General features: G+C 47.0%; 1 protein-coding gene across 2 annotated transcripts in view; it reads right to left on the minus strand.

Moving 5' to 3' along the window:
* PLAT (plasminogen activator, tissue type) overlaps nucleotides 1–17,221 on the minus strand; it is a 108,245-nt gene extending 91,024 nt beyond the window's left edge. The window contains exon 1 of one of the 2 annotated variants that reach the window (XM_085634076.1): nucleotides 16,467–17,221. The gene's annotated coding sequence lies outside the window, so the exon portion shown is untranslated. Of the gene's footprint in view, nucleotides 1–7,507; nucleotides 7,628–16,466 lie in introns of those variants that run through there. The other variant, XM_085634078.1, reaches the window with a different exon arrangement.
* Nucleotides 17,222–17,602: the final 381 nt, after the last annotated feature.

Genomic DNA, 17,602 nt, shown 5'->3' on the forward strand with positions numbered 1-17,602 from the left:
GATTTGTGTGTTTAAAAAAATATATTTCTAGGTTACAGTCTTCACTTGTAGATAACGCAGCGCTGTAAAAAAAATCCGTAAAACATGCAATTAAATATAACTTCTCAGATACAGGTCCACCATGGAGCATTCTACGGTGGAGGCTGGAGAAAAGTACAGTGGGTTAACACTGTTCATTTAGCAAAAGGGAGTCGCATTTCCACAACAGATGCAATAGCACGTGGTTTGATGGATCCACAAGATGACAACGTCAGTTCCGTGGACCTGGTCAGTAGATGTGCGGAGATGCGAGGAGTCTGCAGTAACTGTTGTTACTTTATAGCACTACTTACCCTTAAGTATACTGTCAGAGCGCTTTACAGCACAAACATATTTTATTTATTTATTTATTTGTAGCTTGTAGAGCACACGGCTACCCCCAACGGAGGTGTCCCGGCACTTGCAACGGATACAGAGAGGTATGGGCAGATTGCCATGTGCTACAGGTGCTAAGGAAGGCCAAAGAGCCAGGTCTTTAGAAGTTTCCGGAATACAGATTCTGAGTTGGCCTTCCTAATATGTTCGGGCATGGAGTTCCAAAGAGAAGCAGTTATCATGGTAAATGACCGGCCACCCAACCTGGCTTTTGCAAAGCAGGGAGTGACTAAGAGTTCTTGATGATTGGACCTCAGGACCCTTGCCTGATGGTATTTACGGAGTCTCTTCATTAGATATTGAGGGCCAGTGTCTCTGACTGCTCTATAGGCGAGAGTCGGAGCCTTGAATTCTATCCTCCTTTTAACTGGCAGCCAATGCAGGCTGCACAGGTGTGGGGATATGTGGTGTCGTAGCGGGACATTTCTGATGAGCCTGGCGGCTGCGTTCTGTATGGTTTGTAATTTCCTGATCAGGTAGGCTGGCAAACCCGAATACAAACTGTTTGCGTAGTCCAGCTGAGACGTAATCAGTGCATGGACCACCATTTTCCTACAGTCCATGGGTAGGAGGTGAAGAAATCTCTGTAAGGACTTCATTTTCCAAAAACACGACAAGGAGTCTTACATGAGAGGGTGGAGTCAAATTTGAACCCTAGGTTCCTAGCAGACGAAACAGGTTGAGGGGGAGAGGCAAAATTCCTATGAGTGGGTAAATCAATGTATAGGAAATGTAACTTAAGACAGTGGAGACTACAAGGTGTAGGAGTCACATATACTGGTAAGAATTACATGTTAAGAGTACTTGGTCTGGAGCGTTGAAGGAGCAGAAGTTTTTATGATTCGCAGTAACCAAAGTTGCTGTTCTGCACTGTGTGAAAATGACAGCACAACAGCACTCTATGTGCACAGATATGGGGGTGTTGCTCTCTCCTCTAATGCTGGCATACCGTAGACTGACTTGCACCAGTGCACACATCCTTGCACCATAGTGTCAGGGTGTTTGCGTGATGTCAAGCTTAGGTTTTGTACTGGTAGGTTACACTTCCAGCACAAGATTCTAGTTTAACACGTTACTGTATTGTATGTGTGCTGTGTGGTGCAGCACACATGCAAAGTTGGAAAGGTTTGGAGAAAATAAATATTTTCTCAAACTTTATTCCTTCCCGAGGAGGCATAATTTTTCTACCAAAGTTAGTGGATACGGATTAACATCAAAATCCATAGGTGAGTGCATGGGAATGTCCATGTACCACCTATGGTATGCCTCTTTTACATAAAGTAGCACATAGTGCTACTCTGTGTTATTTTTAGGGCTACTGTCCAATGCAATTCAGGGTTTGAGCTGGAAAGTAAGTTACAAAACAACACTTTGAGCCAGGTTTGTATCACTTTTGTGATGAATAACAGGCATAAAATGTTAGTTAATCCACTCTATAAATGTAACACAATAACTGGGGTGACACGCTAATAAAAAGTTTTGGCAAACCAAAGGAACCCTTTTTAGCAACCTTAGAATAGTGAAAGATTGAGGAGAACAAACAATAAGGATCTAAACCTATGCCTTTCAATTTGCATGCAGCACTTTGATGGCAGTTCAGAGCTCACTGTGCTCATTAGAAGGTTGTAACTTGTGAATTATTTACAACTAACGAAAGGATCTCTGAGAAAAAAGGAATAACCCTCAATATAAAGTACTAATCTGAGGGTCTGTATGTCCCATGTGGTGCTTTGCGACAGGAACATTTACCCTCTATGCTACTTTATCATGAGTCATGACTGTGACTAAAGAAATCACAGATCCTTTCCTCATGCCATTAACCACAAACATTATCAAGCCATTTGTAATATCGCCTGAAAAATGCTGCACACACAAAGATCTCTGCAGGCAGCTCTTGCCTCCATTCAGCCTGTCATGCAGAGAGCGCCAACTTGACCTTGGCGCCTGGTGCAACGGCACCAGTCGCACAGCCCTAAAGCTGGCATGTGGAAGGAGACACGTTGATCCAGGTCCTTCAGGGCAAGACTCCCCACACTGTATCTGAGGAATTCTAGATACGTGGAGCTCTTACGGCTGTACGTACGCTGGGTTTGTACAACATCTGGATGGGCAGTTCATTATGAAAGAGGGCTCTTTCTGCCAATCATGTTGTATTCAGTTCTTAATTTGAGCAGGTTGTTGCAGATGGGGCCCACCGGCACTCATTTTTGGGGACCAGCAGTGCAGCAAATGATGGGGATCTAGCTGGATCCCAGATCCGGCAAATATTATTCATCCGGATCTGGGATGTGGGTTGGCCCCTGTGAAATATGTTGAATTTGTCTGTTTTCAGTTCAGAACAGCAAGCTGCAAACGGTTTTCTGATTTTACACTTTATGTTGGACCCAAAACAAAGGCCTCATTTAAAGGGTCATTAGTCCTCGTTCGAGTATCATCCTGGCTGGGAGTAACTGAGGACTAACAGTTAGGTGCCGATGTAATAGAAGAGAAAAATGCACACAGTGTGTTATCACTTCACAAGCACTTAAGAGAATGTATAATTTGAAAGCAGGTTTTTGACTTTATTCAACCTCTATATGTAAGAAATATGCAAACACTGTAAGAATGTCAGATGTATATGTATGATTAATTTCATTAATAATGATTTAAATAGCACTAGCTAATTTATTTTTTCTACGTAATTTCTTATATAGCCCTTGGCATCACACAGGCCCATTATACAGAGACAATGAATTGTACAAGTACGTAAATAAATGTACAGGAAATGTCATAAAAAAACAATGAGGATTACAAGGTCTAGGAGTCACATATTGTCCATCCATACTGGTAGACATTATATTTTAAGGGAGCATGGTTAGGAGAAACACAAGGTCAGGATTTTAAACATATCGTGGTCTATACTAATGAGACTTTATTACTGTGCAAAAAAACCTTCTTTGCAACTTTAGAATAATGAAAGATGGAGGTAAAAAATATGGGGCAGATTTATGAGCCCCTTGCGCCACTTTTGCGTCACTTTTCCCATGTTAAAAGTGACGCAAAAGTGGCGCAAGGGGCTCATAAATCTGCCCCAATGTTTCTAAACCCATGCCTTGCAGTTTGCACGCAGCTACCTGATTGCGGTTCATAGCTCACGGTGCTATTATAATACATGGATTGCGGCTTATGAACTGCAAATTAACACCCGTAGTTTACTACCCCCACCCTGCCCCTCCCCCACCCCACGTCAGCGCCCGACAGCACTCCCACCACAGGCCGCTACTGGTAATATGGGCATTGACCTTTCTGTATATGTCTTTATAATTGGATTTGATGCTTTAAGTAAGCTGGCCTATGTGTAAAAGTTAAAGTCAGGTGAATTGTTCATGGAACAATGCTGAGAGAGACCTGTCTGATGGGCCAAAGTGGGACTGCCAGGGGGGGCAGCTTGGAAGGCGTCCACCCCCAGGATGCTTTGAAGGGACGGTGCTGACCAGGCCTGGGGACAGCACTATTGGTTAGGGCTTACGTGACAGTTACAGAGAGTCGGATTGCCATGGGCACATTGCCAGGGACACTGTGGTCCCGCCACGCTGCCAGGTAGAGTAGATATCGATTTTAATCCTGGTCCTTCTTTCCCATTTGGGTCAGCTTTAGAACCATGAATACTTCATTGCCTTTAGGTCTGTTTTATTGGGGTTAAACTTTCAGGATGGATATGAGCTTCTCGTTGTTGCTGCTGTGAGGACAGATGGCAGACCAGCATAGGACTCGGGCAACAGGCCCAAAGGGTTGAGACCTTGCCTGGAGACAATGGCAGATGGAGTACAGGGGAGTAAGGCTTGGGTCAGGAGTGGAAGGACGGTGAATGAAATGAAAGGGGTGGGTGTTGAATGTTTGGATTATTTGTTGGGGGTTTGTTCGTGTTGGGGTGGGGGGGTTTAAGGGTGGAAAGGGATAGGCTGACTAATGTATTAGTGAAGTGGGGTTTGGTATATGTTGTACTTAAACAAGAAGTTCAGCTTCATACCTGTCCTAATAAAGCAGCCTTTTGCCTGATTATTTTGTGCCGCCCCAAGTAATGTCTGCAGCTCTGAAGAGCCAAGAGAGCTGCGGAAGTGTCACCAACATGTCAGGCCCGTCCATCAGAGCCCCAGAATAGCTGGGAAGTGAATGGTGGGCCTGTCTGACAGTGCACCGTCCGGTACGCGGGAAGGCGCTCAGACTGCCACTGTTTACAAATCGAGAGGAAGTGAGCCTAGCTGCGTCAGCGCATGAAATATTAAAGCAGCTGAGAAAACGAATAGGCTTCGAATTAGCAAAAATCAATTCCTTTCATACCGGCTGGCGCCGTCCCCTACCCGGAACCCCAGCTCCGCGTAGAGATCGTCTTCCTTCAGTTCCGGCAGCCATTGCTGCACGCGCCGCCTCAAGCTTCCATTAGGAATCCTCCCCTTACCGCTCGGAAGGTAGTGCCCTGGTGCCCAGGTACTCTGGGGCAGGGCCGGCTTTAGGGCAGTGCAACTGGTGCGGCCGCACTGGGCGCTGACCTGTGGAGGGGGCGCCAAACTCCAGGGGGGAGGGGGGCACTGTGTTTAGCAATAATTTATGTTTGGAGGGTTGAGTGGAATTTATGCCTGCTGGTAGTGAGGGAATCCGAGGAGGCGGTCCTGGGGTATGGGGGCACCGGAAATGATTCTGGCACCGGGCGCCACCAGCGCTAAAGCCGGCCCTGCTCTGGGGAGCAGGAGTACTCAGGTTTTTCGGAGTACTGTAGGTACTGGGAGTCCTCAGCGGAAGAGAGCTACTCAGGCACTTGGAGTGAAAATGCTAGGGAATGAAAGTGTTCTTTCGCGTAATATTTGTCTGGAAAACACAAGTACTTTGGTGAAAAAGAAGTCTGGGAAATAAAAGTGCTTTGCGGAATAGGAGTACTCTAGGGAATGTGCATAAGCCGGGGATTGAACGCATTGTCTGAGGTATGAGCTAGGAACAGCAGTTCTCAGGGCAAAGAATGTGCTCTGGGGAACAGGAGTAACAGCTATTCTGAGGAACAGAAGTACTCTTTGGAATAAAAGTGTCCACTGGTATACAAAGTACTCTGGGTGATAAAAGTAATGTGGGAAATAGGAGTTCAGTAAGGAATGGCGTACTCTGCAGAGTAACAATACTCAGTGTGATACAACTGAGGAATGTCAGTTCTTAAATCAATAGGACTGAGAGAAATGCCCCAGGTGAGAGGGATAATAAGATATTCTGAGAAATGTTAGAACTACTTATAGAAGTGTTCTAGAGAATAAAAGAAAAAAGAGTACTCTGGCAACTAACAGCAATAGGAGTGGGGGACAGCAATTATCTGGGTAAGCAAAGGAATATGACAACTCTGGGGAACAAAAGCATATAAAAACATATCTGTAGGTACTCTGATGGACATGGTTGCTCTCTGGGATACGTGGACCGTGGGAAACAGAAGCCCTTCTGGGAATAAAATCATCCTGGGACAGAATTATCACTAAAGAAGTATTAACACCACTGTTGGAGTTGAAAAAACAGTTACTCTGGGAATTCAGAAATTTGGGGTTAGAATGAGGCAGCAGAAAGAAGGTGGAGTAAGAAACATGAAAGGCGGAGTCTGACAGTCAATTTATCATTTTTCTTAATAACTCTGCTGCAAGGACATTGATAAGAAGAAGAAACATGACAGAAAACTTGTGGTTTATTCAGTTACAAAGAGGCAGTATTTCATCTTAATAGGGTTAAGGCACCTGCTGCAGAGATTTTGTGTGCCTAGAAACTTTGAGGGAGAAATATTAATGGTACGATAACTCTGGATGTTAATGCACGCATGAGAGATCTGTGCTTTGTTTAGTCACAGTTTTGACTCATAAAGTAGCAGAGAGGGTTAATGTGCCTACTGCAAAGCCCATCATGCAGATCACAGATTTTATTGTATGTAGGTATGGAAGTGGGTTACTGCTTTTGACACAGAGATCCTTTAATTACTTGTGGTCCCTAAGTTGAGGTCCTCCTAATATAGCACAGTGAGCTAAGAAACCGTCATCAAGGAACTATATGCAAACTTCAATGCATGGGTTTAGCAACGTATTGTTTTGTTTCTCAATCTGTCATTTCTAAGGTTGCTAAAAAGGGTTATTTTGGATAGTAATAAAGTCTTACTAGTACAAACAACCACAACAACAGTGCTACGTTTTAAATCCTTACATTGTGATTCTTCTCGACCATGTGCTATTAACGTATAATGCCTACAAGTAAGGACAATAAGTGATTTCTACTCTTTTCTTGTATTATGCAACATTTCCTATATATTGATTTACACTCTTACATTTTACATATTTACCATATTGTCTCTGTATAATGTGTGATGTAAAGCGCTCTCACACCCTACATTGGGATGAGTAGTGCTACAAAATATTAAGTAGAAATCAGCGCTATATAAATTGTTATTTGTGTAATTAATCACACAGACAGATGCAGCTGACATGCTTACAGTGCGTGCATCTATTATACATGGGTTGAGCAAAGTAAATACTAGGTGTTAGGCTCCCATTCAGGGTGAGCAAAAAGAGGGCTGATGGACCCTTAAATCAGGTCTTTCTTTTGGGTCCTGCTGGAAGTCAAACAAGAAAGCTCCTTCATACAGAAGGTGGGGGGGGGGGGGGAGGGGCTAGTAGTGCTGTCCCTCTACCAGCTTTTCAAACACAGTGCCATGAAGTATGCCTGAATCTTCCCTGGCACTCCACTATGACAGGATTTGTATACACCATGCGGGCAACGGCCATTGGGCTCAAAGGACTTCAGCCCCCCTCCCCACCCGTCGTGTGTCAACCTGGGCTGAGACAGCTTCCTGGGCACACACACAGCCGCACCCCAGTACTTCACAGGCCTTTAAAAGGCCATTTGCTTGTCAATGAGGGTTTGTTCTTTTTCACCCCTTCTTAGAGCCCCTGCATCTCCACTCTGCCTATTACTAGAAGAATTAGCCCGCCCCCGCCCCCCCCCCCCCAATTTGTACTTAGTCCCCCCCGTCCCCCCCGAAATTTGGCTCTAGTTGGGCCTCTGGTATACCCCCAACGCAAGTCACACATATGCCTACCAGTTCTGTTGTCACTGGACACCAATTCGAGTCAGCGACGTGACAAACCGATGAGAGATTGCTCGGTGGGTTCTGCGCTTGTTGCTATGAAAACGGAACTTGCATCTCCCAGGATGAAATATTTAACACTACATAGTGCTTCACTTTCTCTGCGGCGGGCCATCAAAACACTTTTACTGTAAGCAGCGGTTGCTTATCTTCAGCCTGAAGGTTTGTGGGCGGGACCTGAACACTGCTACTACCGAACAGTTCTAACAGTTACAGCCTTTGGGCGCGCGGGAGGATTTAGTGCACTGTCAGCACAAGTGCCTCCCATCAGCCTGGCTTCCTTTCTCCCGCAAGCTGCGGTGGTGACTCAGCGGATATTCAGATCCACTCCTGCTTGGACGATTTCCTCATTCGGACACCCAAGCCCAGGAATCTCGCGCGCTTTCCTTCTAAGCCACGCTTAACTTCGAGCTAATAAATGCAGTGCTTAATTTGAAGAAGAAAAAAAGTACCAGGTTCCCTCGTCAGGAGGCCACTGCACCTTGCATCGCCCATTTTCCCTGCCAGTGCTGCCAATGACAATACCAAAACAGCTACTAACTCTCACTACAAGTGTGACAATTCATATTATTCGAGGCGCCCCAAAGCTATAATTCATTTAGAATGTAGATTGAAATAATAGGTAAATGTTGTGTAAATCTCTAAATTAGACAAACACAGCCAGCATGTGGGCAGGCTGTCATATGTTCCAATACTGAAAATTTAGTGCTGTTGCTGAGCACCGGAAACCACCGGTTCAAATTAAGCACTGGGATAGAGAAACCCTAAAATGTCTGCAGCATCTCGTCCCATTTGTAATCTTGTTAAAACGTACGTAACTCTCTAGCGCGAGGTAAGGCCTTCATATTGTGTGATGGCCGGGTTAACAGATAGAAAAGTGGGGGTCACCCTCAAGTTATTGTGTTTGAACCTTGTTGCCAGAGAGCTAAACCGTGAGGCTCTGAGTTCTGGACAGTCTGAGGCAAGTGTGCGACCCATGGCGTTCTGTATGAGTCAGTTCAGTAGTCACCAGATGTTGGACTGTGGAGGCATCCATCGTTGTATTGCGTCGGGCTCAGCCTAAACTGACCTGTACGGTACCCATGCCTGTCCATTTTGGACCTCTTACTCATTTATGTCCTCGTGTAATTGAACTTTCATTTTGTTTTTAATATGTCATTAGTTATATCAGTGAAGAAGATAGTGTGTTCTTGAGTGTGGAGCAGAGAGCACTCTGCCACCACTCTCACATTCATGCTTCTTCCTGGGCCGGCCTTGGGCATAGGCGAGCAGAGCCCAGTCCCGGGGAGCAAATTTCCGAGGGGTGCAGCAGGGGTCTCCCTGACTTAATGTGATGCGAACAGCAGCTCGTCCATCCCACTTGGTCTCAATCAGGTCCCGTTAAAGACTTTGTAATCAGCCCTTAATGTATCTTAGGGTAACTGTTAGCACCCCAGAAACCCCTTGCCCTCCTCCCATCTTCCTCAAACATCCTGCCATCACACCGCAAAGACCCCCCCACCTCCACAACAAACAACAAATGTTCTTTCCACCCAGGGTGCTGTCCTGCTCAGTCCTATTTAGGGCTGAACCTGGCTTCTTCGGACTGTGCTCAGTCACTCTGTCAGTAATGGGATTTTTTTAGGTCTCGCCTACAGCTTTCACTGTCTCGTTTCGAAAAACCTATTGTGGGTTTACCAAGAATTTATAGCGGGTTTAAAGTCCATCCGTTTTTACCATTGGCCGGCTTTGGCCACTCTCATTTCCTTGCGTGTCACCTGATGGCTTTTCTTGCCCATTTGTGGTTGCCTTTCCTCTGGAGCAAAGTACTGCTCGCCCCCCACAAATGTGCTTTTTTGCTCACTTGTAATTTCTATTTTTGTTATTGACCAATCAAACTAACACCGGCTACCTTAGATTGATCTTTTCTTTTTTCATTGATCAGTCTAAGGTAGCCGGTGCCAGTTTGATTGGTCAATAACAAAAAGAGTCTTGGGCACTTTGCATGTTCTACATGCAAGCTGCATTACAGCCTACGTGGAGAACATGCCCAGACCTCCAGTCAGCGTCTGAGCGCCGTAACACTGCTAAGGCAGCGTTGTGATACGCTGACTGGGACCCTGGCTGTGCTTCCTGTGGCCAAGTGAAGGATGGTCTACGGAACAGAGAAGCGGTGAAAAGTTTTTTTTTATAGCCGCTTCCCCCACATCCTCCCACGCTCCCGTGTCCTCCCCTCTACCTCCCGTAACCTCCCCCCTCTCCCCTCCTACCTCCGATCAATGCCGGGCGCCGCTGCGTGGAAGCAAGATGCATTGATCCTGGTTTAACCATTCGCACAACTTCCATTATCAAATACTTAATAAAGCAGAGAGTTACCCGATGAAGGAAGAAACAGCCAGAGTAATTTTCCGTACTCTGATGGGAGGGTAAAGTAGTCAGTGTCATTTTAGGAAATTTGTGGCAGGATAAAGTAGTCAGTAATCTAAGAAACCTGAATTAGGGTAATCCCTTTAGGCAACCAAGTACATAATGTAGGTTAATCCTATTGTATTTTTTAGGCCTCACTGAGCCAGCGCATGCGCTGCACCGAGACATTTAGTATCGGGGTTTTCAAAGTGCTGCCACAGCAGGCTTTTGGTGGCCTAGTTATATTATGTTACAAGGATTCTTAGGTAGCTCATAGCTGCCAGTTTCTTGGCCCCGTCGCACTTTGTGGATGAAGAAGTATATGTCTACTGTTGTCAGCTTCCATAGAGTTGCCCCTAGACAGAATTTGCCCAGTAAAGTGCGAGTGAAGCTGCTTCGGATGTTGGATTTTCACTGCTGTACTGTTCCAGAGGATTGGTTCATGTGACCTGTTGGCAAACAATGTGAATGACAAGCTTTTTAAGGTTGTCCGCAGGGTACATCACTGTCACAGTGGATACATCACTGTCACAGTGGAGGTGCAGGTCTTTGGCTCTCTCCAAACCTGTTTTAAGTGAGACTTGAAATATGAATTAAGGATATTACTACAGTATCCTTTGTTTTATTGCTGCGTTTCCATGAGTGGGCAGGCGGGGTGTATGGGTTTTAACCGATCTACAGTAAAAAGTACTCGGCTGATGGTCTGTTCTGGTGCTAGACCATGGGCTTGCGTGTCTTGCATAGTTTGACCACCGCCTACTGTACGATAACCTGAATAATTGCATCCTGTGATCTAATGCAGAGTAAACCAATCAAAGGAGTCTCCTGTAACTCAGCCATGGGTCCAGTAAATCCCATCTTCGCAAGAAACCTCAAAACCTGGCTCTTCGACAGACCCCCTCCTTGATGGACTGCAACCTGCGACCCCCCCCCCCACCCCAAGCGCCTTGAGACCCTTACGGGTGAGTAGTCGCGCTTAGCAAACAAACAAACACCTGAGTAAATGGAATAATCACTTTTTGTAACCAGATAACGGGTATATAAATCAAATCAAAAATGAATCTAATGAATGATAGTAATCGGGGCAATATTCTCTGTAATGTAATCTGCAGTAAAGCAATCAGGGTAATCTACAGTAATCAAATACTGTATAAAGTAATCTCATCCTGTAATATCATATTCAAATGAATATTCTGTAATCAAGAAAAGGATAAAGTAATTAGAGGTGTCTATTTGTCAAATCTAATGCAAAGTAAATCCATTAATTTAAATGTTCGTACCAGGCCATGGCAACATACTTGGAGTAATCTTCCCTAGTCTAATGTGAGCAAAAAGAGTTACGGCAATTGTCTCCTGTAATTTAATGCAGGATAAAGTAATCAGAAAAATTTTCTGAAATATTACTCAAGAGTAAATGACTCAAAGGTATCTTCTGTAAACCAATAAAAGGTAAAGCACAGAGAGTACTTTATTTCTGTAATCTAATTCAGAGTAAAACTATTTTTTTTAGTAACCCGGTCAGTGGCAAAGTAATTGGATTACTCCCCTATCAGCCAATGCAGTGCAAAGTAATTACAGGAGCTGCATTCTGTTATTTACCCCAGAATAAATCATTCTTCTTCTGTAACTGAAGGTGATGTAACTCATTCAGAATGACCTCCTTGAACACAGTGCAGGTAAAGCTAGAGACAACCCAGCTGGTGTTAGCTCCAAGTTAACCCAGGAAATAATAAAGTAGGCAGAGTGACCTTCCGGCTTCCATTATCACATGCAGTAAAGTAACCAGAGCAGCCGTACAGTGGGCAGAAGTAATCAATTATTTAAGATACATGGGAGTAATCATAGTAATTCACCTCTATGACCTAATGCAGGGTAAAGAGAATCTTCCAACGCTCTAATTCAAGGAAAATTTCGTGGGGGGGTGCAGCGTGGGGGGGGGGGGGCTAATTCTTCCAGCAATAGGCAGAGTGGAGATGCGGGGGCTCTAAGAAGGGGTGAAAACACAACAAAGCCTCATTAACAAGAAAATTGTCTTTTTTTTAATTTCAAAGTATTTTATTAATTTTTATAGACAAGACATTAGCATTTCTGTTACAAGGTTAGCCAATCGTAGTTTGTACAACAGTGTTAACAGTCCCTTCGAAACATATGCTTAGCTAACCCCACCTGACGTGGTTTAGTGAGAACAAGAAAAAAGATGATAGAAAAAAGCAGGAGAGAAAGGGGTGAAAGAAGTACACAAGAACGGCTCAGTAATTGTGAGACTTTTAAACGCCTGATCAAGCCGCCACATCCCTCGCTTGCTTATGGCGAGTTAGGGAGACTCGTCAGTCCAACCGATCCGTAGGGCCATAGTGATTGCGCACAGTTACCTTCTTTTTACCGCACTTAAAGGGGTCGGGGGGGGTGTGTCGCCGGGACGAATTGGTTTCATGGGGGTTCGTAGAAGTCTAGGTATGTGTCGAGTGATTTCCACATCCCTCTGGTTGCTGGTTTCCAGGGTGAGTTCTGTAGTGCAATGTTGTCCGCCTGTGAAGTACTCGAGTGTGGCTGCGATAAGACGCTCGCCAACCCTGGAAGCTGTCTCAGCCTGGGCTGACACACCCGACAGGAGGGGGGGGCGGGGGGCTGAAGCCCTGTGCGCCCAATGGGCATGGCGCGCCAGCGCTCAGTCAGAGTATTCCCCAGCAATCAAATACAGTGTAAAATAAGAACAGCAAATTCTTCCTGTGTGTGCACGTGTGTGAGAAAGCTTGTCCTGCTGCTGTCTGTGTTGTACTTATCGTGTGTGTACATGTGTGTGTGCGCGTGTGTGAGGAAGCTTGTCCTGCTGCTGCCTGTGGTGTAATTCCTGTGTGTGTGTAAATGTGTAAACGCGCACACGCGCGTGCGAGAAAGCTTTCCTGCTGCTGTCCTTGTTGTACTTGTGTGTGTGATGCTGTCTGTGATGTACTCCTCGTATGTGTGTGCACGCGAGTGAGAAAGCTTGTTCTGCTGCTGTCTGTGTTGTACTTCTTTTGTGTGGGTGTGAATGCGTGCACATGTGAGAAAGCTTGTCCTGCTGCTGTCTGTGTTGTACTTCTTGCATGCGTGTGTGTGAGTGCGCGTGCAAGTGAGAAAGCTTGTCCTACTGCTATCTGTGTTGTACTTCTCGTGTGTGTGTGAGTGCGTGCACATGTGAGAAAGCTTGTCCTGCTGCTGTCTGTGTTGTACTTATGTGTGTGTGTGCGTGTGAGGAAGCTTGTCCTGCTGCTGCCTGTGGTGTACTTCCCGTGTGTGTGTGAATGTGTCAGCGCGCACACGCGCGTGCGAGAAAGCTTTCCTGCTGCTGTCCTTGTTGTACTTGTGTGTGTGATGCTGTCTGTGATGTACTCCTCGTATGTGTGTGCACGCGAGTGAGAAAGCTTGTTCTGCTGCTGTCTGTGTTGTACTTCTTTTGTGTGGGTGTGAATGCGTGCACATGTGAGAAAGCTTGTCCTGCTGCTGTCTGTGTTGTACTTCTTGCATGCGTGTGTGTGAGTGCGCGTGCAAGTGAGAAAGCTTGTCCTACTGCTATCTGTGTTGTACTTCTCGTGTGTGTGTGAGTGCGTGCACATGTGAGAAAGCTTGTCCTGCTGCTGTCTGTGTTGTACTTCTTGCATGCGTGTGTGTGAGTGCGTGTGCAAGTGAGAAAGCTTGTCCTACTGCTATCTGTGTTGTACTTCTCGTGTGTGTGTGAGTGCGTGCACATGTGAGAAAGCTTGTCCTGCTGCTGTCTGTGTTGTACTTATGTGTGTGTGTGCGTGTGAGGAAGCTTGTCCTGCTGCTGCCTGTGGTGTACTTCCCGTGTGTGTGTGAATGTGTCAGCGCGCACACGCGCGTGCGAGAAAGCTTTCCTGCTGCTGTCCTTGTTGTACTTGTGTGTGTGATGCTGTCTGTGATGTACTCCTCGTATGTGTGTGCACGCGAGTGAGAAAGCTTGTTCTGCTGCTGTCTGTGTTGTACTCCTTTTGTGTGGGTGTGAATGCGTGCACATGTGAGAAAGCTTGTCCTGCTGCTGTCTGTGTTGTACTTCTTGCATGCGTGTGTGTGAGTGCGTGTGCAAGTGAGAAAGCTTGTCCTACTGCTATCTGTGTTGTACTTCTCGTGTGTGTGTGAGTGCGTGCACATGTAAGAAAGCTTGTCATCCTGCTGTCTGTGTTGTACTTCTCATGTGTGTGTGAGTGCGTGCACATGTGAGAAAGCTTGTTATGCTGCTGTCTGTGTTGTACTTCTCATGTGTGTGTGAGTGCGTGCACATGTAAGAAAGCTTGTCATGCTGCTGTCTGTGTTGTACTTCTCATGTGTGTGTGAGTGTGCACGCATGTGAGAAAGTTTGTCCTGCTGCTGTCTGTGTTGTACTTCTCATGTGTGTGTGAGTGCGTGCACATGTAAGAAAGCTTTTCCTGCTGCTGTCTGTGTTGTACTTCTCGTGTGTGTGTGTGAGTGCGTGCGCATGTAAGAAAGCCTGTCCTGCTGCTGTCTGTGTTGTACTTCTCATGTGTGTGTGTGTGAGTGCACAAGCATGTGAGAAAGCTTGTCCTGCTGCTGTCTGTGTTGTACTTCTCGTGTGTGTGTGTGAGTGCGAGCGCATGTAAGAAAGCTTGTCCCGCTGCTCTGTGTTGTACTTCACGTGTGAGCATGCGCATGTGAGAAAGCGTGTCCTGCTGGAGTCTTTGTTGTACTTCTCATAAGTGTGTGTAAGTTTGCTTGCAGTACTATCTCACTGTCCTATGCACCCTGCACAGCAACAGTGCATGACGTTCCTGCTCTCTGTGATTGAAGCTTGCACTGTGCTCCATCTCTTATGTGTACAACTGATGCTTGCACTGCTGAGGCTGAGATGCTCCACGCTGTGTCCCTATGGGGTTTTTCGAACTGTAACTTGTATCCGGTTATAAGGTGCGTTGTTTTGACCTATCTGCCTTCAGTGTCTCCGTGTGAGCGTGCATCTTGTTCTAGCACCTTGTTACACTGTCCCTTTTCCGCTTCTGAGAGAAACATGCACTGCCCCTCTGTGCTTCAGTGAAGAGTGGTAAACCCTTTCACTCTAAGCAAACCCTAGTGGCTTCGTCCGTGTTCGCTGTTTGAGCCACAATCCGACTAGGTTTCAATAAAAGCGATTAACATTTATGTCTTGATAGAACATTTAAATTGTCTCTACAAACTGCACGAGTTAAGGAATTATATCCGAACTGCAGTGAGGTGTAAATTGCAATGGATTAAGGAAGAGAGTTCACAGCAGGGATGCAGGGGTGTGCCACACGGCAGACTGCATGAGAGCTAACAACCATAGGATGTCCCGCTAGGGCATTTATCACCGGCGCCTCTACCGGGTGACCCGAGCGGGGCTTCTGTGCCGCCCTCCCGGGCCTCCCCCAAGATGGACTACCAAGGACACGCCTCAATATTCATAGAGCCAGGGCTTTAAGTGGGCCGGGTCCTGCCGGTGCTCAGCACCGGCAGTTCTGAAAAGCAGGTACCGAGACGGGTCCCTATCGAGCTCTCCGTTTTTGCCTCTATCCTCAGGGTGGATTTCTATTTAACTCTGCAGCAGTTCCACCCTTCACTGCCTTTGATGAAAGGTCAAAGAGACTCGTTTACCTGTCTCATAATGGCACAACTGAAGCATTTTCAATATTATATACTAGGAAGCCAATCCATAATCGTTGCTTATTTAGCATATGAAACTAACTGCCATTGGCAAAGTCAATAGTCCATGGCCATTGTAGGTGTAATGTTTCTTGTTTTCTATATCCACCTGGGTGCACTGACAGACGCAGCAAAACACCAGTCGGGCAGCACACTATGCCAAGCACAGATTTTTAGCTCACATGTTTTAAGCCATGCTCTTGATTACATCGGCCACACCCCACAGAGAGAGCCCTCAGTTTTTTCACCCCACTTAAAGCCCTGCATAGAGCCACCATCAACCCTGCTCAAACAGTCCAGCAAGCTACTAAGAGCCAGGCAACCAACCCACGAAGAGGCCTGCCGCCCAGCACCACAGCTGGGGCCTTTCATGCGCTATCTCTTCCATAACAGCTGCTTCATGCACAAAGCTCTCTACTAGACACTATCAAGCATTATATTTATAACCCATCTTGTTAAAATAAAGGCTTGTACCATGGTGACTCTAACCCAGTCCCTGCGAGGGATTCTCCAGCCTGTCCCTCACCTGTGGCTCCGAGGCTGCAAAGAGCTTCAGTCTCGTCTGCTGGGTCCAGCCCCAGATGTGGACTGATGGCTTTGGCCGTCACCCAGAATTCATTACGGGACGTGCGGAGTCATTCTCAGTAACCGATTAATGTAAACTGCACGCGCTCTGTCTGTCTTTCCCCCACGACGGCGCTGTAAGTGCTGCGAACCAAGACGGGATAACAGCACCGGCCAGACCCCCACGGACGACACCAAACGCTTCCCAGGTGAGCACGCCTCACACAAGCCCCCCATGGGGGTAAGGAGCTCTGTACACATGTAACTGCATGCACCCAGACAGGACGCTTACCTCCTCTGCGGTCCTTCGGTGACCCTGGGTGTCTCTTGTGCCCCCGGCTGTACCAGGCTTCACAAGGCTCTGGATGTCTCCGCTCTCTCTTGATGTCTTCTGTTTCGTTGATGCTCCCTGGCTGTCACGTGGACCCTCCCTAGACGCTCTATTTTCCTTGGAAGTCTCTAGCACGTTTCTGGGTCCTAGACTTTCACTGTATGCCCCGTTGAGATTCTTCGGACGTCTGTGCTGTCCCTCAGTCTCCCTGGACGCTTTTGCTCTCCCTCAGTCTCCCTGGACGTCTCTGCTGTCCCTCAGTCTCCCTGGACGCCTCTTCTGTCCCTCAGTCTTACATGAAGCCTCAGGTCTGGCCTCTGCTGTCCCTCAGTCCCCCAGGACGCCTCAGGTCTGGCCTCTGTTGTCCCTCAGTCTCACGGGCGCCTCCGCTGTCCCTCAGTCTCCCTGGACGCCTCAGATCTGGCCTCTGCTGTCCCTCAGTCTCCCAGGACGCCTCAGGTATGGCCTCTGCTGTCCCTCAGTCTCACAGGACGCCTCAGATCTGGCCTCTGCTGTCCCTCAGTCTCCCAGGACGCCTCAGGTATGGCCTCTGCTGTCCCTCAGTCTCACACGATGCCTTGGGTGCCTCCTCAGTCTCGGTTGACAGTCTTCCTCTCCTCAGCGCCTTGACTGAGCTCTGGCCACCAAGGGCTGCCTCAGTCCATCTTAAGCTTTTGAGCAGCAGGGGAGGGGCTGGGAGAAGAGGGGGCACTCACCAGGAAGTAAGGGGAGGGGTTGTGAGTGAAGATGGCACTGATGGACGCTCCTCCGAGGATGGGAGCGGGGTATGGAGCACTGATGCGGGACAGGCGTGGGCGGAGGGTGTCTGTGGCCGGGCTCTCAGCCCATCAGTTATTCACCGGGTCAGCGGGCAGGTGCCAGTGACCTCACAGCCTATAGGGGGGGAGAGGGGTGAGTCTAATTATTTCAGTCCCTCCCTGGTGCCAGGAAAGAACTCAAACTGATATTAAATCAGCTTAACTGAAAATATTTACAGTGAAAGCACCAGGAATGTGACTCCGTGATCCAGCAGGAGTGACGAGATTAACAGAGCCCAGCAGGGTGGAGATAAGGGAGAGAGGCAGGGAAAGGGCAGC

This window comes from Triturus cristatus, chromosome 11, assembly GCF_964204655.1.
Source record: "Triturus cristatus chromosome 11, aTriCri1.1, whole genome shotgun sequence".
NCBI classification, from domain to species: Eukaryota; Metazoa; Chordata; class Amphibia; order Caudata; family Salamandridae; genus Triturus; species Triturus cristatus.